This window comes from Pinus tabuliformis, chromosome 2_1, assembly GCF_031772625.1.
Source record: "Pinus tabuliformis cultivar Carrire ecotype Pingquan chromosome 2_1, CPIR1, whole genome shotgun sequence".
In the NCBI taxonomy this organism is placed as follows: Eukaryota; Viridiplantae; Streptophyta; class Pinopsida; order Pinales; family Pinaceae; genus Pinus; species Pinus tabuliformis.
This window is the reverse complement of record NC_142299.1, coordinates 738,888,360-738,911,731: the sequence shown is the minus strand read 5'-3', so window position 1 is coordinate 738,911,731 and position 23,372 is coordinate 738,888,360.

The window sequence follows — 23,372 nt, the reverse complement described above, 5'->3', positions numbered from 1 at the left end:
ATCTAATATAAAACACTTAACCACCCTCCCCACCCCACCCCCTCCCCACCCACCTCTCTCTATATATAATATTGTAATTGTAATTTATAACATAACTATAACTATTATATATATATCCAACATAACTACATATATTAATTATATAGCATGTTACATAACTATATAACTATATATAATATAGTTATAACATTTCTCTCACACACACACACACACATATATATATATATATATATATACATTTAACATAGTTTTATAACTATTTAATATAATGTGCTCTTCATAATATAAGATCGGTGATGCTCAAAAACTTTTTTAAGACTCGAGTTGATCTATAAACTGTAATTTTCCTTAAATTTTTCATTACTCATATTTGTAGAATTATTTAATATAATGATACATAACAACTATATATCTCTTAATTCCGACCCTTATTAAATTTATTAATTGAGTAATGATTTTGTAACTTACACTTACTATATTTTTATTTAACTATATAACACAACTTAGCATATATATATATATATATATATATATATATATATATATATATATATATATATATATAAGTTTAAGTTTCAAAAATGCATCATTGATACACACATTAAATCAATGATGAAAAGTGCATTTAAAGTGAATATATAAGCATTTTGACTCTTTTTTAATTTGCACCATATTGTTTCATTATGTAATATGTCATACCAGAAACATTGTTTGCATGTGATTGCACCTAGTACATGTCATGTGTCAAAATCAAACATTATAAGGAATTTCCTTATGGAGTATTTAGTTGGCATGAATTTTTATTAGTTTTGCAAATAAGTTTATTTTATTTTTTTACATATATTTACATATTTCTGCTCTATGAATAAAATGCATTATTTATCAATGGGAAAAATTATAAGATTTTCAATCACATTTTTTTATTGTGTTTACATGGAACTCAATACTTTGGTTAATAATTTATCAAAATAGACACTCTATTGAGTTTAGGACTTTAACCTAGATTATTCTACTTGAGTTTATAAGTGGTTTTCTTGTCAACATTCTTTCTATGTCAACATTTTTACATTGGATTAGTTTATATATATTATATATAGTTTATAGAGCCATCTCCCATACACCCCACAACCGCAACCCGTCAGAGCATTGGGGGATCTGTTATACATAGTCATGATAGATCACATAGCCATACTAGAGTTTTTGTTCCACTCATAGATCCTCCTTACGACACAAGTCAGAGTGTCAGAGGCAATGTTTATGTCTTTTTTGATGATCTTCCTACGGATAGTGGAACTTCTTCATCTGTTGCAGGTATACATCTTGCATTTTAAATCCTCTTTAAACTTTATGTGTTTATGTCTTTGAAATTGTCTTTAATTTTTAAATCGTCTTCAATTGGTGCATTTGAATTTAATGTATATGTTATTTATGCTTCTAGTTTGTTATATATATATATATATATATATATATATATATATATATATATATATATTATGTTTATGATTTGCAGGCCCTCAGTGCGTTGAAGACGAGGATCAAAGTGCAGTGTTGATCCCTCCATGGAATGACACTATAAGCAATATTACAATTGAGGATGTTAGGGCCCAGCAGACATGGATCACACGAGAGCTGGATAAAATCTCTGGTAGTTTGCCTATTAGGTGTAGTTTGTCTCTGATGATAGATAGCATCAACATGTTTATCGAGCCATACCAAAGGGCAAGCCCACAAAGCCACCTGCTATATTCCATCCATAGGATTAGGAGACTAGAGGTTAGAGGTACACATACTTGGAAGGTGGTGAAAGACGCCACCAAGAACATTGATATTCGTGGGGATTTGTTTGACATCCCTTCGGAATGTCATGCTAGACATGCAAGTTTGATTCCATTAAAATATTTTAAGAATGTTGAGGCAACCTCTTTTGTTTATGATCGATTCATTGAAGCTTGGGGCTAGTTCCCCAACATTACTAGGTCCCCATTTACTCTGCAAAGCATATATATGAAAAGTTTGTGCCACATATGAGGTCAGATTACACCAACACCAGATTTAAGTTTTATGGACCTGGTTTGGGACGTAGTTATGAACGTGTCAGGGCTCGTAGGGACCCTGCGCATGTAGCACCACCTCCGAGATTGTTGCCATGACCATCTCGAAGCGTGGTATTGCCAGCAAAGCTAGAGAATTCATCATAGCTTGGCACTGAGACTAGGCATACCATTGTAGATAGCATGCAGAGGACATTGGCCATTGCACATGTCACATTACGTGGAGAGATGAGTAGACCACCTTTGTTGCCTCATGGCCCACTAGTTGCATTACATGATGATTCATATCTCGAGAGTCTAGGGCATGACCAACTTTTGTCATATGCACGTATGTGTCATGATACCATCCGTGACACTTGGAGGGTGCACGACCCACATGACACAGACCAGGTACATATATACGAAACTTTTGACTCTTATCATCAAATTTTACATTATTTATATTAATAAGTTTATATCAGATTGCATTTATATTAATAATTTCATGATAACATGCATGCACAACCCAAATACACAGATGAGCTTTTGAGGTCATCTGAGGGGGCAGTTGACCAACCAGAGAAACCTACTCTAGTGCATGTTTCCATGGCTCAGTCTCCTCCACCTCCACCTCATAACACTCAAGGAATAACAGTTGAGGTGAATTTTTTTTCCTAAGATTTCAATATTTTTTTTTTATGCATGTTAATTAATTTGTAGACTAATTATAATTTGTCTTTTCCATTGTGTACACAGGCCCAAATGCAGAGGAGTGTAGTTATGTGGACACATGAGTGGGATGTTGGGTATGGAGGCATTGAGCCACAGGCAAGGGAGCACCAAACCTAGATTGATCAGACCCCCATCCCACCTGACTTCCATTTTCACTCGATCGAGTCACATATAGGGGACTATTAAAATGCACAATTCGAAATCATTTATTTCCAGAATGTTTATTTTGTACAAATAATGTTTTAATTAATTTGAATTTGAATATGTTATATTATAGTACATGATTATGGACGCATACTTTGTGCAACAAAACACACATAAGAGTTCTAGAAGCGATACTTTCTAGAGTGCATCACATATAGTTTATATGTTTTCAGGCCCATTTCATAGGGCACATTCACATGTGATGTACAGACTTTGTATATTTTCATACATGGACAATTTATGGATGCATGGACATTATTTCAGTTTATTGATGCTTATTATTTCAGTTTGTGGATGTTCATGTATATAATGTAATTTGTATATATTTTCATATGGATAGTTTATTATCATACATAGCTAACAAGATCATAATTTTGACTTCTCCGGAAATAAAATAAGAATTGAGTACAATCTTAGACTATGATGCAAGTCATTTTGATACTTAAAATGAACTAAAATATATGTTCATGGTTCAATTAAAATACACAAATAGGATTGAAATACATTTTAAATTCAATTTTAAAAGATGTCTTCAACTAGTAATGTTCAACTAATAACTTGTTTTATTAAATTTTATTTATTTTGAGGTCATTTAGTAGCTTCGTCATAACACATGATAGATGTCATATGTATTGGAGTTTAATATACCAAAAATTAATTTATGACGCATTTTTAGATCATTTTATATAATTTTATGAACTTTTCTAAATTTAGTTGCCTATCAAATGTTTCAATCAATTCCTTAACTTAAGACATTCAATTAAGAACATTCAAGAAGTAAAATTTTACAAAATAACAATTTTGAATTCTAGTTTCATAGACTAAGGAAATAAGTACAATCTTACTATGATGCAAGTCACTTTAATACTTAAAATGAACTAAAATATATCATGTACATCAATTTAATATTGAATTTGTAGAAAGTGTATTTTAGTGCAGTAAATGTATGTTAATTTAAATAATTAATGATATGTTTCTATAATTTTATGCACTTTCCTAAATCTACTTGTCTATCCAAGTATTTCGATCAATGTCTTATCTTAAGACCTTCAATTAAGAACATTCAAGAAGTAAAAATTTACAAAATAGTACTTTTAGTTATCATATTGACTTGTAGAAAGTGTCTTTTAATGTAAATTCAATGAATGTTAAATTACAATGACATTAATTTAGATGTCAAGATGTAGACTACTAATAAGTTTTATTAGATTTTATTTATTTTGAGGTTATCTAAAAGAGCTTAATAGTCATGACATGATATGTATATTATTTGTTACACTTTTTACATTCCAATATGAAGCATGTGTGTAAATCTTTCCATGTTTTATATCAAACTAACACATGACATATTTATTAATAACATAAAAATATTTCAATGTTGTTCATAACCTAGATTGTTGAATTTCCATTTTAAGTAAAATAATATATCAACTTGGTTGTTACATACTGAAATGGATTTTCTAGAAACCAAATATGTATGACATGTATATAGATCTATAAAATTTCTTGCATGCTCAACATGAATACTATACACATGACATTTAAATTGTTTTTAATTAAATCTAAAACTAAATCCCTATTGATTCTAAATCTTATTTAAACTTTAGATATATGGGGTTCACATAAGTATTTTATCCCTAAAAATAAACCTCCTTGAAATTTGGTGTACTTTAGAAACTTAAGCACCTCAAGGAAACTAAAGCTTATATAACATATATTTACACCATTATGAATCCATCCTAGATAAGAGGGAAATATTTCTCTATTCAAAATTACAAAATTAAAATATTATTCAACTGTCACATTTATAGATTACAAAATTCGTATATTTGAGATCTCTTATACTAGATTGGATTACACTTGACTGCTATAGACTTGGCTTTAGGGCTTCCTGTTTGCATCATCCACTCATCTGGCCAATGGCTCATAGGAGTGCAAGTCTCCATAATACGTTCATGGTCTGATTCTATCATCTTCCATCTCCTTGGTTCACCTTTCTTTGTTTTGATTTCTATGAGATTGATCTGAGATGCTATGATTAGATGACTTTATTGACAATATATATATTCAAGCATAAAATCTATGTAATGATGTGATCATTTTGATTTTTAACCTTTAAAAAAATGGCCCATCACAACCGTGCCACCAATTTGGTATGTGAATTGTCCATCTTCATATGGTCTCACTAACCTACTTTTCACCTATGTGCACCACATCAAATAGTAGGCCACATTTTCTTCGTTTCCTACAAGCGCAGTGGCAACAAAAACATTGCCAACAACCAAAACACAAAATATGTATTAATTAAATATGTTCAAGATTTCAATTTATAGATGAAATTGTTAATGATAGATGTTCCACATACCTTCCCTTAGAAGATCAGGGACTTGATCACGATATAGTGAAATGATGGCCTCTTCATTGTGCATCTCTTTCCATGTCGGAATTGGATGAGGTCCCTTTGGATTAAGAGGGACATATTTCCATCCTTTCACGTACTCATGTTTTTCACAGTGATCAAGTCTACATCCATCAACACCAATGAAAAACTCACAAAAACATGCGAGTTTTCTTGTCTCGATGGAAAATATTTCCCCCATGTCTTTTCTCCACACTGAGTGTAATTCCCTTGTTCCTTATACAGTATTAAAATGCCAAGGAATGGATCTATTTACATTGCTAAGTTCAATATTCCAAAAGAACCTATGCACATGCCTTATAGATTTGTGACCTTCATGTCCTAAATGGGATTTGCACTAGTTGACCACCTCTAGTGATGATTTGAGTCGATATGCATCATGACTCATTTGGTACCTCCTAAGTGCTCGCTTCACATAAGCACCTACACCATCATGCTCACCCTTTCCATGTCCTGTTTCAAAGTATCTCCAAGTATGCTGATTTTTTTTCTTCTTGTGTAGTTTTCTCAACCAATAAAAAGTGTGTGTTGACCTAAACTACCCTGCACAACCATCTGACCATATCCAATGCTTCCTAAATGATATGCCATTTTTTTTTAATGATTCATAAATCAGGTCAAAGCAATGTTGCATGAACAATGTGTCATGCTCACGATCATCACTGATGTAAAAGTGATACTCCTTAATAACATCACATGACTCGTCAGTGTTATCCCTACCATCAATGTTCAATTGTGCATGTCTGTGCATAACATGTACTAATATGGACACTTCGTATGAGTGATAATACCCACTTTGTATCTTTTTTTTTCTAAGTTAGTTTAATCTATTAATATAAAACAAAAATGTACAAAGAGGACCAAGCCTCAGTAGAGTATAATATAGTGTTTCAGAGTATATCTAGACTGCCCCACTATTGGGGAAACCAGTCCGCAGAGACAAAACCAGATGGGATATCAGTCCTTAAGCCCGGAAACAACAAAAACCAGTGAAGTTTTACCATGACAAAAAGATCCAGACAGTTTCCAATAGAACTAACATAACAAAAAAGACCAGACAAAAGACACCTGGCAACCACGTCAAATCATTCAAATTCGTCCAGGATGGGTTCCTCAACAATTGGACACGCCCATTCATTTTCCTCCAGCATCGACGCTCTGCCGTGTGGCCCACTTCCTCCACCATGTGGCCCATCAGCTAGATGTACATCGCCATGGCTGCCAGCCACCACCATCGGAGCAAACCTTTCATTTTCGGTTCCACCTAGGGAGCACGTGGCACCAGAGCTACCACCCTCAGCCTGCTGACCGCCACCAATGCTCTTGCCATGCAGAGAAAAATTACCTTCGTCTAGCAAATTCTTTCCTGTGTCTCGGCCATTTCTGCAATTGGGAACCTCCTCTTGCCACACTTCAGAATTATCCTCTTGGGTAGCAGGCTGCTCATTGTCTTCGGTGAAAAGGATGGTGATTGTAGCAGTAATTACTGGCCTGTTCAGGGTGCTACGAAATCTAAATTGGGTTGAGTGGGGAGCGGGATGAGGGGGCAAAGGAAAACTAGCCGAGTGAACCGCAAAATCTCTGTGACTTGCACCAGGAGACAGAGCATGACCCTGTCTGCTACGAGTACTGGGATATCTTCCCAAACCATGGCTTTGGGGGTGATACAGTTCAGGGGAAGGAGAGGAGGCAGCAGGCTCAGGATTCGACTCAGTCTGAGGGCGAGAACTACCTCCCCGAGTTCCTCCTCTTTGACTTCTCATTCGATGTCACACCATGTCGGAATTTATGGCTGAGTGTTCAGAGGGAACAATGACAGTGGGATTGAGAAGGGGAGCAGAGTCAGGCTGAGCGATGGTTAAATGGAAAAAACTGGAATGGGAATGGTGATGCCCATTTCCAAAATCGATGCAGCAAGTTAACCAGCAACGACGCCCAGTAACTGTGCGGGAGCTGGGCTCAGAAGCTTGGAGCGGGCAATTACAGTGGAGCAGGGGAGAGGGAGAGACAATGAGCCAAGGGGAATCCATTTTTGAGCAGTTAATAGCTCTTTCTCGTTTCGAGCCTACATTAAATGTAGCCTGCGGTCTGTCAAGAGATCTGTTCATGGTGGTATGGGGAGGGGCACCATCGGCCAAGTGGCCCGTCCTCTCGCCGCCGTTCTTCATGTTTTCCATAAATTCATTGAATGTCCCCCGCATCCGGTCTCACTTTGTATCTTTGTCCGAGGAGCAAATGTGTAATTTTCAACAAATTCCACCACTAATAAGATTGTGCCTGGCGAAAATACTTCGTGAGAATGCTTAAATTTAGACGCTTGCCACCTAGACCTCTGCAAGTTTTTAATATATTTATAGATATGGTTTTGAAACACCCCCATGAATTGTGAAATAGGATTCTCATCCTCAACATAGTTGATCTAGCTCTTAGGCACCAAAGCTAAAGAAGATGGTTGATTTCCCACAACATACTCATAATGTTTCAATGTGATGATGACATCTGACATCCCAGACTGGTTGGGATCAATAAGAAAGATCTTATGGAACAATGCCAAATCACCAAATTCAGTGCATCTTCTCCCACTTGTACATATTTTCTTGTAATAAAACTCTTATGCCTCCCTTCTGCATAATATTGATGAAACAAAATCATGCACTATAAGAGGAGGAGGGTCGTCGTGACAATTCTTCTTGTAAAATTCCCAGAAAGTGTCATAATGAAGCTGAAATTCAACATGACATCAACAACAACACGTGTCATGGATTGCATTAGGCCTAATAAACCATGGCTTCAATTTTTGAAACATCCTTATGGATATATTCACATGGCGATTACTTTCCTCAAATTCCTCAAACAATGAAAGTTGTTCCATTTCTACAATGTGCTTAGTGTGTTCCACATACTCACCTTTAGTTATGCGATGTCATACGACATGCCTTCTATCTGGAATAACAAAGGAATGACTCTCCCAAAACTCTACCACAAATTATTTGGTTCCTACTATAAGCCTGTCTTGGTAGGGTTGCCTGGTGATAAGAGCCCAACAAGTATATTCATCATTTTCATTCACTCGAACCTTGAATTTGCTATGCTTGTGCAAGGTTTCTCTCAAGGCATGGAGCAATTTTGACATTGTTGACAACCTTTTTTTTTTTGTCTTCATGTACTTGGTGCAACAATAGCAGTTGTAATTGCCCTGCGCGAAACATGAACATCAAGTTTTCTTGAGTTTCCAAACATAGTGAATGCCTTTGATATGTTTTCAGTGACATTCATATGTGTTTTCTTGCTTTTAGCATCTTAGACACCCAAAAGCTTTGTGGCATGTTTTAGTTTCTTATGTTTGATCAACCCATGTAGTATCTGAGCTTGTGCAACAATTGAATGTTTCTCAAAATGTTTTCGAATGATGTTATTGACATGGTCTCTAATAGTGCGAGCAGGGATAGGCTCCCCAAGGTCCTCTATTGTGCTTACATCCAAATTTTCTGCAAACGGTCCACCCCTTTCCAAACCACTGCAACTCCCTGTTATCCTGTCAACTTGAGAGGAAACAATTTGTTCTTCCAATGGTTGATCAACTTGATAAGGAAAATCTTCTTCCTCCATTGGTTGATTAGCTTGACATGGCACATGTTGTTCCCCTAGTGACAATTGATCAACTTGATAGGGCACATGTTCCTCTAGTGGTTGATTAGGTCCATAGGGCACATCTTGATCATCATTTGGTTGATTAGCTTGATGGGACACATCTTCTCCCTCATGTGGCTGTTCAATTTCCATCCTTGCATAGTGGAATACAAAATATACTTGTAAGTCAAGTGAATCATCATCATAAGACAAGTGAATAGTAAATCTACACATGTTTATTTAAGAAATCACCATAGGTGGAAGGTCATGATATGATTTGATAGTAGGCAACTAGGTAGTAGAATTTGACATGGACCAAGGGTTATAAGTTGAAACATGAAAAGAAAAGGGTTTCAAGCTCAGGAAAAGATGGGTCGAAGAAGAGCACACTAGTAAAGGTATCGGTCTTTGTATCAACAAAAAGGGTGATTTAGAATATGATAAAAGGTAAAATAATTCCTCCTCACTCAACAAAAAACAATTTGGAAACCCTAGGGTTCTAGTCACATACCCTATGGAAAAGTTAAATGAAAAACAAGTTGACAACTGGAAACTAGGCAATAGATGTTGACATGGACCAAGGGTTATAAGTTGAAACATGAAAAGAAAAGGGTTTCAAGCTCAAGGACAGATGGGTCGGAGAAGAGCGCACCAGTAAAGGTGTCGGTCCCTATGTCATAAAAAAGGGTGATGTAGAATATGATGAAAGATAAAATAATTCATCCTCAATCAATAAAAATCAATTTGTAAACATTAGGGTTCTAGTCACATGGACCAAGGGTTCTAAGTTGAAACATGAAAAGAAAAGGGTTTTGACCTTAGGGAAAGATGGGTCGAAGAAGAGAGAAGGTCAGTAAAAGTATCAGTCCCTGTGTCAATAAAAAGGGTGATTCAGAATATGATGAAAGGTAAAAGAATTCAACATGTATGAAAGGTAAAATAATTTTCATGATAATGTGAATTGTATGTAGGAGGCACCTGAAGATGATATAATCCCTATGAAACATGTAACTAATGACAAGCATTCTATTTTGAGAAATAAATCAGTTGGCAAGAAAGGAAATAAATCAACAACACCTAAGACTATTTCATTTGTAAGCACACCTGAACACATACATTTTCTTTAGGAAAACCAAATGAATCACATACATAAGACAAAGCGAAAAATAAATGGTTAATTTTCCCTTTAATTCGAATGTGTGAAAAAAATCAACAAAAAAAGTTTATCTGAGGTTTTGTGTATGAGAAAAAATCTTAAAAATGCCTAACGTTCTTCCACTCAAGTAGTAACTGGGCCTTGTGAATATTTTCGAATAGGGTATTTGGGCCATGTCATAAATGTCACTAGCGACACTTTTAGCAGCCAAAAAACCAACCAAGGTATGGAGAGGGTTATAGTGGCCAAACGTACTAGGGCTATGTCCTAAAAGAGTTGACGATGCTTCCAGTAGCTTGATGAAGATCACCTCAGGTCTAAGTGATCCCACACCTCAACCTGTAGGGAAAGATTACCTAAGATTTTTCCACTAAGTTACATGTGTACAGTGGGAATGGATGAATCCACTACAAGGAAAAGACCCTCTAGCAGAGGTTTTTGTGGAAGCCCCTATAAAAATATCCCAAAAATTCATTTGTAGTGGAGGTCACTAGCGGAGGTGGGCGGAGAGATGTTATTTTGATGGTGCGTCTAAAATATACAAACACATCGGTGCTTTACTATCCATACAAACATCGGTGTTGCAAACAACATGGTGCACTGTTGATATTTTATTTTTATAAAATAAAAAAAATGGTGTGCTACATAATATCACACATCGATTCTTGAATAGTCGATAGAACCAATGCCCTTCACATAGTAAAAGTTGCTGGTGCATACCAGTAAGGAGCACTGCTATAGTTTTAAATTTAAAAGAAATGCAGTGCTATTTCCAATGAAGCCCTAGTGCGGTACGATTAACAAAATGCCCCAGGGCATATTCTAAAGAGCACTGTTAGGAGATTTTTAAATTCTAAAAAAATAGCGATGTTATAGTAAAAACACAGCACTGGTGCGGTTCTTGTATAGAAATGCCCCAGGGCATCTCAAGAAAAGCACTATGATATTTTTTAATTAAAAAAAATTGCGGTGCTTTTAGATATATCCCACGCTAGTGCGTTTGGAGAAATGCACCGGAGGAGGGTTAATTAAAAGAAACCTTTCCAACCGTAATTTTCATTTTTATAATCTATACTGTGGGAGAGCTCTGAAGCACTGATACCACTCTTTCCACTTGCAAGCGCCCTGATGCCAGTGCTTCTCTTGCTCACCATCCTTCTGTACCGCTTCCACTGTTTGAGTTTTCAATTTTTTCAAACCGTCCTAAAATTTGTTTTTCTCCATTACGTGTCCATAATTCCTCCTCGACTATAAAATATCCAGGTAATTTCTATGTTTCTTTGTAATTTATATTTTAGCAAATGAGAATTGCAAATTAGGCTGAATTTGACACTATTTTTCAAATTTTTTTTTTTCAACGCATGGTGTATTCGATATGTTTGACTCGCACCGATAGCCATGAACATAACACACCACCATTGTTGCGGTGTGTTTTGTAAACTAAAACACACTAGGATTGATGTGAAATATTGTACATCAGTGCGTAATGCGAGGTGCGTTTATATTTACCAAATGCACTGCAAATTCAATATTTAAAAATATAGCCATAGCTTTGTGTGTTTGATAACCTAAACATTCCGTACCGGTGCGAAAAGGTTATCCATGCGCATCAGTGCAAATTTTGTTTGCACTGCTATAAAAAATTAAAATTGTGAACCAGAATGGTGCGTTATGCTTATATGTGCACCAATAGTGATGTGATTATAATTAAAAAAGCATTGGCATCGGTGCATGACTGTGTTTTGAGCGCACACGTGTTTTTTTTTAATTAAAAATTATGTTTCCATATTTATAAAACATGTTTCATTTAATAAAAAAAAATTGTATTTTATGTATGAGGCTGATGTATTTTATATGTCAATCATGTAGTAGAGACGTCAATAGAGGGAGCACCAACAAGAGTAGGAGGAGCAGGAAAACCCATATAATATGGTCTGAACATGGCAGACCAGAGAGAGGGAGAGGGATTTTTATCCTCACCCTATTACTGTAGCAACCCAAGCACTCTTGAGGAATGTAGTCCTCCTCAAGTACTATAGGGAGGCTACATCCCTAAAGGCGCACTCTTCCTTTTTGGTGCATCTGATCCGCTGATGGAATCTCCAAGAGAAGGCTTTCTGTGTCAGTCCTATGACGTGGTATAGGCCCACTGAGGAGGACATATACTTTATCACTGGCCTAGCCAGGAGAGGGGAGGATTTTCCTCAATTCTATGATGTCCCCCATGGGGTTCCAGCTAGGAGTCAACTTGCGTACACTCAGAGATATGTTGGTCTACATGAGGTCCGTACATTAATTTTTCAGGTCTGTTGTGGAAAACTAATTTTTTTTTCTTTTGTTGTAGAGGAGGTTAGGTGCCTCTCATTATTAGTCACCACGATTGCACACTCTATTAGTGATGGGTAGCGCATTAATTTCCTTCTTTTGTATTATGTTGATTCTTTGATTCAGGTGCCACATTGCATCAGATGGTCTGCCATTTTTTTGAGGCAATTTTGCATGGATTTAGAGAGATGTCATGCTTGGAGACATGGGAGGGAGAACTTCCCTTTCACTTCCGAGCTTTTTTGTTTATTTTTTAGAGGTTTCTAGAGATGAGGGCTACATTTGAATGTCGCCATCCTAGGCCGATCACTAAGGTCCAGATGCACATGTGGGGGTAGATGATACCCAAGAGGGGCGCAAGGATTTCTCCTGAGGCACTAGCAATACTAGCTAGTGAGGATGACCATGTGTTTGTCATGTTTGTGTTTATGTATGCGGGGATTGATTGGAGAGGGTGTCCCAACATCTTCTTCACAACAGTTGAGCCTCTAGATGATAAAGGTAATATTAGTGTTTTATTTAAATTAATAAGCTAGTTTCATTTTCTTGTTTTAATGAATTAGAATAAAATTTATTCTAGCACGTTATTTAACTTGTTTTATTAAATTGTTTAATGAAATTGTCTAATTATTTATCTGTACTATATATTTTGTAGATATTGGCACATTTGATGGGGACATGCCTCCTCCCCCACTAGATGTCAGAGGAGATGAGGAGATGGGCAAGGCCCAAGAGGGTGAGGCACATCCTCAGGGAGGCATGGGCATCTAGGGCCGTAGGCATGGTCTACAAGTTCAGATGGACTACTGCGATAGATTGGCCAGAGTTTTGATTGATGAAGAAGTCTGCCCTACGAGGCCTCGAGATATCACTGCAGATCCTAGTTTTGTGGGTTTGTACAGGGACTATCCGCGCAAGATGATCTCTCTTATGTGGCATATCATTAGAGATAGTAGGATACTGACAATGTTGAGGGATGCATGCCAACATCATGCAACTAGAGATACATCAGATGAGGGTGGTGATGATGATGATTAAGGCGATTATCATGATCATGATGATGAGGGTGGTGATCACGATGCTTTTGGTAGTACCGCCCCATCGGATCATGTCCGTGAGGGTGTCAGTGATCATTCTAGTAGTACACCTCCTCATTAGTCACCTAATAATGAGATTCCAAAGCTAGAGAATGTGCCTCATGTAGGCTCCTGACAGAGCAGACTAACCACCGCAGAGTTCGCCAGACTGCATTTAGGGCACAGACGTAGTTGACCATCCATAATCTTCTACTCATGCAAACCAACCACCTCCTTCTCCACCTCACTTGAGTTCGACAGAGGTTGATCATATAATAATTGACCATCCATCATCTTCTTTTGCAGACCAACCTTACACTACGTTTGTTTTATCAGATATTTGATTGCACTTATTTGACTTGTTTGTATATATATATATATATATATATATATATATATATAGATATATGAATTTATTTTATTAATGTTTATGTACTAAATTTATATGTTGGTGTTGATGTGCATATTGTTAGGTCATGTTAGATATGTTCATTTAACATGCTTGCAGATAGATGTGTATGTGATAGGACTTTTTTTGCCCCCTTGGAAAAATCGTAATTTTCATTATGTGAAAGAAAATTACATGTTTTATATGCAAAATGCATATGCTGTATGTGAGGCAAAGTGCCTGTCATAAATAGGAAGTATCCAATGTAACAAAAATTAGTGCCTTGTATCCACGCAGGGAGGCACCGTTCTATGAAGAAGATCAGTAAAAATAAATAAAATAAATCTACATAGAGAGTGCATGTCTATTATATATACATCTGATAATTTAAAAGCATGAATGAATATTTACAAATGGTAGCAAAAATAAAAAACCAAGCTCCAACTGAGCCATCTAGCTTGTGATGTCCATAAACAGTCAATGGTAAAACTGGTAATGAGTGCCATCCCTTTGTTCCCGAATCAGCGAAGTGCTGAAATTGACCACAACTTCTGTGGATAGTAGATCGATAGTTGTGTTTCATTCCCTGTAAATATGACGACATAAAAATGAGTCAAAAAGTGTAGTAAGTCAGTGTGCCTCATCCAAGATATGTCTAAGAGAATATGCAGAGCAGTTTGATGTTTTGTTTATCCAGTTACAGACAATTTTTGAGTCACCAAACAATTGTAGATTTCTACAGTGTTTTTCCAATGCAAATTGTATGAGGTATTTTGTTGTGATTAGCTCAGCGAAATTGTTTGTGCCTCTCCCTAGTCCCATTTGAATATGAAAGTGGTGGGATTCAGATAAGTACAGAATGGCACCTCCCCCACATCCAACTTCCTGTGCTGAACCATCAAAAAATGCCCATGGATGTAAGTGATTTATGGCTTCGGGGACAATGGTTCTGGGCCGAGGGGTTTCCTCATCATCAGGGATGATGTTGTAGTCAGTCAGGATATGAGCTGAGATGGAGGGCCAGTGGGGAGCAATATTCTGAAAAATGAATCTATTGTGTGCTATCCAAATTGCCCAACAAATAAGGAGGGGTAGGTTCCTAGCCTTTGACGGGTCTGCATTGGTCCACCATGAAGACCAGGCATCCTTTATTGTCAATCCCTGCCATCTGTTCTGGGAGGAAAAGGTCAATAGGATCGAGCTCCAGAGATCCTTTGTAGCCTGGAAATCGAGGAAAAGGTGGTCTACATCTTCATTGTTGTTCTTGCACAAGAAACACCAAAATGGTCTGTGCTGAGCACGTTTAAGGAGGTTATCGCCAGTGGGGATCTTATTTTTGAGAATTGTCCACATGAGAAGTCAGGTCCTGGGAGGTGCTTTGAGCTTCCACAAGTGTTTCCACCAGAGCTCGATAGCTTGAGGTCGATGAGTCTCAGCTAAAACAAGATAGCCCTCCTTGGGGGAGTATTTCCCTGATTTTGCAAGCGCCCAGATTATCTCGTCCTCCCCTTCAACAATTCTAATGTGAGATTCAGTTAAGGCTGCAGTGTATTCAACCCATTGCTGCTCCCATTGTTGTGGAATGTGTAGGATGCGGGCAGATTTCCAAGCTTGTTGAAACAAAGTGGTATGATCAGGGTCCGCAATATGACAGATATGGGTGATGCCTGCAAAGCTGAGATGGTTTTTAAGCTCTATAGACAGCCTGTGGGCATTCTCGCAGCCAATCCAGGGATCTTCCCCTATATGCACAGATGTGCCAGATTGTATTCTCCAAGTAAGGCTTGCTCGAATGATGGCCAGTGATTTTAGCACTGCCTTCCATATGACTGATATCCCTGTGTTACTTCAATGTGGCTATCTTAGCCAATCCATCAGATTTATAGGTGCAATATATTTTGAGACGGCCACCATACTCCACAAGTTGTTCATAGTAATTAGTTGCCAACCAAGTTTTTCTGCCAGCGCTGAGGAGAAGTCTTCCAACTTCTTTATGCCCCATCCTCCCCATTTCTTTATTAGGGTAAGCGCCTCCCATTTGACCCAGGAAAAGATTCTCCCTGACTGTTTACCCTTCCAAAGAAACCTGCAACCTAGGTTTTGTATTCTAGAGAGGATACCCCTAGTTATCCATGCTAAGGACATCTAATATGCCAGAGTGGCCTCTCAAATTGCTTTTATGAGTACTAATCTGCCTGCCCTGGATAGGTATTTTTGGTACCATATGTTGAGCCTCCTTTCCAATTTGGAGATAAGCCATGTCCAATCTGCTATTTTATATCCTAGGGGCTTTAGCTTGTATCCCAGATATCTAAGACCATCCTCCATTCGCAGCAGGGTAAAGTGGAATCTTTGGAGAGAAAATTGTATCTCATGGGGAGAGCATCCAGGTGCTGTCATCGTGGACTTGTTGCAGTTGACTACCATGCCAGTGGCAGTTTGAAATAAAGAGAAGGTATTCTTCATTATAGTCAAGTCCCCTATGCCTCCATTGAGGAATATCAGCACATCATCCACAAATAATAAGTGAGTCAGGATGCATCTATCAGTGATTTTGATTCCTTGGAGCCTTCCCCTATTATGTTCTTCTTTGATGAGTCTGCTAAGCCCTTCCATGATGAGAAGGAAAAGTAGGGGAGACAGAGGGCATCCTTGTTTGAGACCTCTTTCTGAGTGAAAGAAAGGTGATGCCACTCCATTTACTAGAACACTGAAGGATATATTAGTTATACAACACATGATCCATTTAATAAACTCATATGGGAAGCCAAGGTGAGTTAGGAGCATTCTTATATACAACCAACTTACTCTGTCAAAAGCTTTTGAAAGATCTACCTTTAAGATCATACCTTTCATTTTCTTGGACTGTAGAGAGTGCAGTGCCTCTTGTGCAGTTCCAACCACCTCATGGATCTATTGATCTTGCAAGAAAGCAAATTTCTCTGGAGAGATATGGGTGGATAGGATGGGGTGGAGGTGATTAGCTATGATTTTGGCAATGATTTTATAAATACAATTGCACAAGGATATGGGCTAGAAATCATCATAAGAGGTCGGGTTATCGGATTTGGGAATGAGGGCTATGAAAGTGGTATTGAAAGCTTCATACATCTTGCCATTGATCCTGCAATATTCAATAACTTTGAGGAGATCTACACCAAGAGTCTCGAAAAAAGGCAAAATAGAACTCCACCGACCATCCATCTGGCCCTGGGCTTTTGTCTCGCTTGAACCATTTTAGTGTGGCTTCAAGTTCCCCTAGAGTGACTTCCTTGTTCAATTCCATGGTAGTCTCCTAATCCACAAATCGGGGAAATAGTTGTGCCACTCGAATGATTTCATCAAGGGTGGCACTTGGAGGAGCCTTGTATATCTGCTTAAAATGAGATGTGGCCAAGGTTGCTAGGTGTGGAAAGGTGTTTACTATATTCCCTTTCTCATTCGTGAGCTGCCATATGGAATTGATTGCTTTTCAGCCATTTGCAAATTTGTGATAAAATTTCGTGTTATCATCTCCCTCTAGCAGCCAGATTTCCCTACTTCGCAATCTCCAGGATTCTTCTCTATCCTTTAGGATTTTGCATCTCTTAGAATATAAGGATGTGAGATTTTCCTTTTGTTCATTCGAGGTGAAGACCCCTCCCTGATTGTTTTCAAAATCAGCAATCTCTACTTCGATATCCCTTAGGGTTTGATCATCCTGCACTCTCTTGTTGTGAGCCCAGATTTTAGAGAGTCTCTTCAGCTCTTTTAGGTTATGTGCAAAACCTTCTGCTATATGCCCTCCAGCATCAAGGGGGTGGGACTTCTAGAAATCAGTAACCATGCAGGCATAAGATGCATCCTTTAACCAGGAAGAGTTGAATTTGAAAGGGCCTTTAGGCTTATTAAACCCCCCTCTTATTTCTAGATATATTGGCATATGATCTGAGATACCTCCCGATCCCACCCATTGTCGATAATTAAGACCCATGTTCAGTAGGCGCTCCTTGATAAGAAAACGGTCAAGTCTTCTGGCGAGGCTGTCTTCACCAACTCTGTTGTTCCTCCAGGTGGGTTGCAATTTTGCTGATGGGATGTCCATAAGATTGTGGATTTCCAAGATGTTCTCAAAGTATGTTGTTAGGGGATCAATCTAGGCGTGATGTCCCCAAGATTCAGAGAGACCTATGGAAAAATTTAGATCCCCTCCAAGGATTAAGTAATCCCTTTGCAAGATATCAAAGCTCAGTAAATGGTCCCAGAATTCTGGGCGGTGATGGCATGGCCTGTACACATTAATTAGCCTAATCTCAATGCCCAGGTCAGATGAGAAAATGTCCGCCCCAATATGCCCACTGCCTCCCCAGTTGTTGCAAAGATTGATGGATTGAGTGTTATACCCCAGTGCTATGCCACTCGAGCATCCATTTGCATCAAGAGCTAGAAAGGACCAGCCCGGGAGCATAGATTCAAGCAGGTGGGAGATGGTTTCAGCTGTGCCCAAGGTTTCTTGAAGGAAGATAACATCGACTGATTCAGAGATGATCAGTCTGCGAAGAGCTAGTTTTTTGTCAGGCCTAGCTAGCCCTTAGCAATTGAATGAGAAAATCTTCATGGAGGGGGTTCGGCCAGGGTGTTCATAGCTCTAAGTACCCTGTCAATGGTGTTTTGTTTCCCAGATGCAATCTCTTCTCTGGCCTACAACTTTTCTTTGGTAAGGGAGGAAGGACGTCCTCGGGGAGGCTTCGGGGGGATGGGAGTAGTATCCAGGCTGATGCCAATATAATCAGGGGCCTGTATTTTCACCCGGGATCGAATCGGGTATCTGGGGGATGGTGGCCCATGATCAGAGGCAGGGGTTATGTTAGGGGCTTTCTCCAGGAAGGAAGGTGGAGTACAAGAGAATGTGGGAGAGGGGTTATGGAGGGGGCATGCCAGAGAAATGGGGGGCTGAGAGGTGAAGACCGAGGCCTTATTAATTACAGAAGAAGAATATGCTATGCTTTCAGAAGGAGAAAAATTATGAATAGAGCAGGGTATAGAAGTGTTCATACCCGAAGATAACATAGCCTCGGCAGCTTCCCTTGCCCTGGTGAGAGGAGGAGAGGGAGGCTGATAAGGTTCCTTTCTGCACTTCTTCGGAGCCTCCTTAGCTGGTGCCTCCTTTGCTGCTTCAGGGTCGATATGAGTCTCTGCATCTTCAGAGGGGGGGTGCTCCCCATGTGCTTGTGGATCTTTGGTCGGTATAGCCTTGCCAAATTCCCCTACTCTTGCTTTGCTGTTGAGGGGGCAATCCCGAAAGAGATGACCCACCTTATGGCACCTCCTACACTGAAAAGGCACCCCTTCATAGTCAAGAATCTGCTGCCGAGAGAAGTTCCTCCATTGGAGGGTAATGTGTTCCTATAAGCCCTCCCTGGTATCTAAGTGTACCAGTATCCTTGCGTATGCCATTATGTTGGTGGAAAGGAATGATTTTTCATGTTCCACGTATGTGCCTAAGGAGTCCCCGATGCATCGAAAGATGGCTTCGGACCATAATTGCAAGGGAAGTCCTGGTAGGTGGACCCAAAGAGGGTCAGCGCTGAGTTGCTCTCTTTTTGGATCAAAAAGGGGGTTCCATCGGCACAGGAGGATGGGGGCCTATTCAATGTGCCAAACTGATGACAGGACCCAATTTGTATGCTCGGCTCTGGCGAACCTCAATGCAAACCAACCCCTGATGAAGGTTTGGACGAAAGGAAGCTCAGCCAGGTGTTGTCCCCAAACTTCAGCCGTCCATTGTTTCAGCTGAGCTGCAGTGTAATTCCATCCCTGGACTCTTCCAACCAGAACTCTGTCTGCAGTGTCCATGGTGTCTCCCCACTGAATATCTTCACCCAAGCTAAGGATGACGTCCTGTGCTTTGGATTTTACACACCTCTGTTTCTTGCTTGGTCTGTGCCCTGCATCAGAGGGGTTTTGCTGAGTGCTACTCGAAGGAGGGTTTGATTGAGGGTTTGCAGAGTTTAAAATCAGCCCAGAGGGGAAGGCGCTAGAGATGGGAGGGATGTCGGTGAAGCTGCCTGATGGGGGGGCCGAAATATTCACCACTGGAGGATACCCAAGTGAAGTGGCCAAGGGTTCACTAGAGGGAGCAACTGAGGGATTGTGAGAACTGACAGATGGAGGGAAAGATGGGTAGCCCGTGGAGTAGATGGCTAGGTTAGGGCCTATGGAACGGGCCGCGAAGTTTAGGGTGGACGACGACAGGGGTGGAGTTGCAAAATCCAGCCAGGAGGGGGTGGTTTCTAGGAGGGTAACGACCGAGCGCGAGGGCCCTAAGATCGAGGGTAGCGTCGCAATGGTGTCGGTCAGTTCGCTGCTGTAAGGGAACATGCCTGCCAGATTTGCATGGGGAGATGTCTAGATGGAGGCGCCCTCTAGTGGGTCTTTCGAATAGTCCACAAGGTCCTCCATAACCGCTCCGAAAGACCCGTGCCAGCTATCACCGTGAAAATTGTGAAAGCCCGTCACTGTTGAGACCGAGAGCAGGTACGGGAGGTCAAAGTGAAAATGGTGACGTTATGGAGAGGTAAAACCCAAACCACAACGGGGAGATGGCGAAGGTGAATGGCGTTAAGCAAGTACGGTTCAGAGAGGGTTAAAACGGATTAGGTGCAGGAGGGTAACCGCTTTAGTCTGCAGTACACGAGCCCTAACCCTAACCCTTGTCGGGCCTCCACTTCAGGAAAACCGCGATCCTCATCACCTTGGAAGAGATTATGTGTATGTGATAACACTTATTTAACATGAGATTTATATTAATTTGAGGATGCGTGTGATGATGATGTTTGTGTTTTGTTAGATGTGGTCACAATGATGATGCCCTGTTAGATTATTTGATTTGTGTGCTAGCTAATAACATTTATATGTGATAAAGGTGTATATAATTAGATGGTGATAGTGAATTTGAATGTGTATCTTATATTAGATTTGTGTGCAAGCTAATAACATTTATATCTGATAAAGGTGTATATAATTAGATGATGATAGTGAATCTGAATGTGTATCTTAGATGATCTTTATAATTGTTAGATGGTTATCTTGTTGTTTATTTTTATGAAATAATATTTATTACAGATTATGTATTGGTGAACTTATATCAAACTTTTATATATGAAATTGTATGCAAACTACTTACTTTAGAAAAAGTGCAAAAAGATTTTTATAAATTACAAAGTTCAATATGGTTGAAACTATGAATGTAAAATTAGGCAAATATAATAGGTTGATATGGATTTAGACTGATATAATATATCTATAGTTGACATTGAAATATTTTATTTATAATTCACGTTCTCCACATTAAAATGTTAAAATATGCCCCCTCATAATATTTTCTTGTATGTATACATTTAATTATTTTTATTATAAATATTTTGTAAATTATTACATATCATATTAAACATTGAAAAATTTACAAATATCCCTCATACATTGAATTAGAAAGCAACTATTAATGGAATAAGAATTCTCTTAATCTTTCTCACTAAAGTGAAAATATAAGATTTTTTAAATTTAAATTACTTCACTTTTTTCTATATAAAGTATCTATAAAATTATGTTATTTAATATGGACATTGAAATATTTTACTTATGGTTGTCAGTAAAATATTTTTTGTTATAAATATATTTTTGTTTTAAATATCACATGTAAATGGAACATAGAATGAATTACACATAATGTAATATCAATAATGCTATTTCTTGTCATGTGGAAAAATTACATTTCTTCCTTGTAGTAAAAAGTAAATTATATTTTTTTACTCATTACATTTCTTCCTCATAATAAAATTTAAATTAATTTTTTTAACTTTTGGTTACTTTATATCTTTATATAAAGTTATATAAGATTAAGGTGTAAGTTGAAGTATTGTTATTATGGTGGACATTAATTTTTTTGTTATTATTATTTTTAATTTGTTAATTTAAAATATTAGTTTACTATTTTTAAATGTAACGTTACCTGACAACATCTCTCCCATGTTGAGCCTTAAAGTCCGTGTAATTAATCTAGAATTAATATAACTTAAAAAATTCTATTTTTATAAAATTTAATTTATTGCTAAAGCTATGAGATTTTCAAGCAATTTAAATCTAATATTTATTGCAACTCTTACCAATTTGAATTAGAAATGTCTCTATCTAAACACTAGGATAAAGAAATGTAACATGATAAGGCTTCATGTGAAGTTACTTGTAGTTGGAGATTTCCTTCCTCTAGTAATAAAAATATAACTATTTGATGATATTTTGGTTCTTTATTTACTGGTTTAAATTTCACTCTTTTTAATAATAAATATGAGTTAAATAATACAAAAATGATAATAAATTAGATTTAAACTTATTTACTGGTTTAAATTTAACTGTTTTTAATAATAAATATGAATTAAATAATACAAAAATGATAATAAATTAGATTTAAACTTATTTACTAGTTTAAATTTAACTATTTTTAATAATAACTATGAATTAAATAATACAAAAATGATAATAAATTAGATTTAAACTTTTTACAAATAATATATTTGATTAATTCTTAGTGAACAACTCAAAAAAAAAAATCCACATACTTATCATGAGATAGTCACTAAAATTCATGTTTTTCACATTTCTCCTAGCTAATATTACATCATGTTCACAATGATAAAGACATGTTTACTTTAAATAATTTAGTCATAAATACATTAAAAAAAATAGATATTTATTTCACAAACATGTCTACTTTAAATAATTTAGTCATAAATACATAAAAAATAGATATTTATTTCACATAATCTAAATAGGAGACAAAATGCATCATAGAGCCTATTTGAAATTCAAACAAATGCCTCTTAATCACCATCACAAATTTGGTGCGTTTGATATGTTTCTATTTGAGAAGGGTTGTGACCTTGAATCCTTATTGTCATAGATAATGTACACAATTGAAAATACTTAGTTTTAAGTACTATAAAAATGTTTGCACTACAAAAAAAACTTGTAAAAACGTTTGTGAGTCTTACCAATTATATTATAAAATGTCAACAAGACCAAAAAAAAATTATAATTAGTGAAATAATGACAACAAAAACATATAACAATAGTATAAATGATGAAATAACAAGTAAATAACACTCTCCATTGTCATCACCGTGATTATCTTCCTCGCTTGGCATGAACACTATTTTTCTCAAAAATATGTTTTGATCTAGGGTCGTGTCTTAATACGAACCACCAATCCCTATCCAACACATCTAGGTAAAAAAAACCTAATTGCAGTGTTTTGGGAAAACATAAGGCTCCTTAGCTTCATGCCACAACTTTCTAGAGTTGATAGATATTAGTCCACTATCACGATATTCCTTTACATTATTCCAATCAAAGGTGTCCAGCCACTTGCATCTAA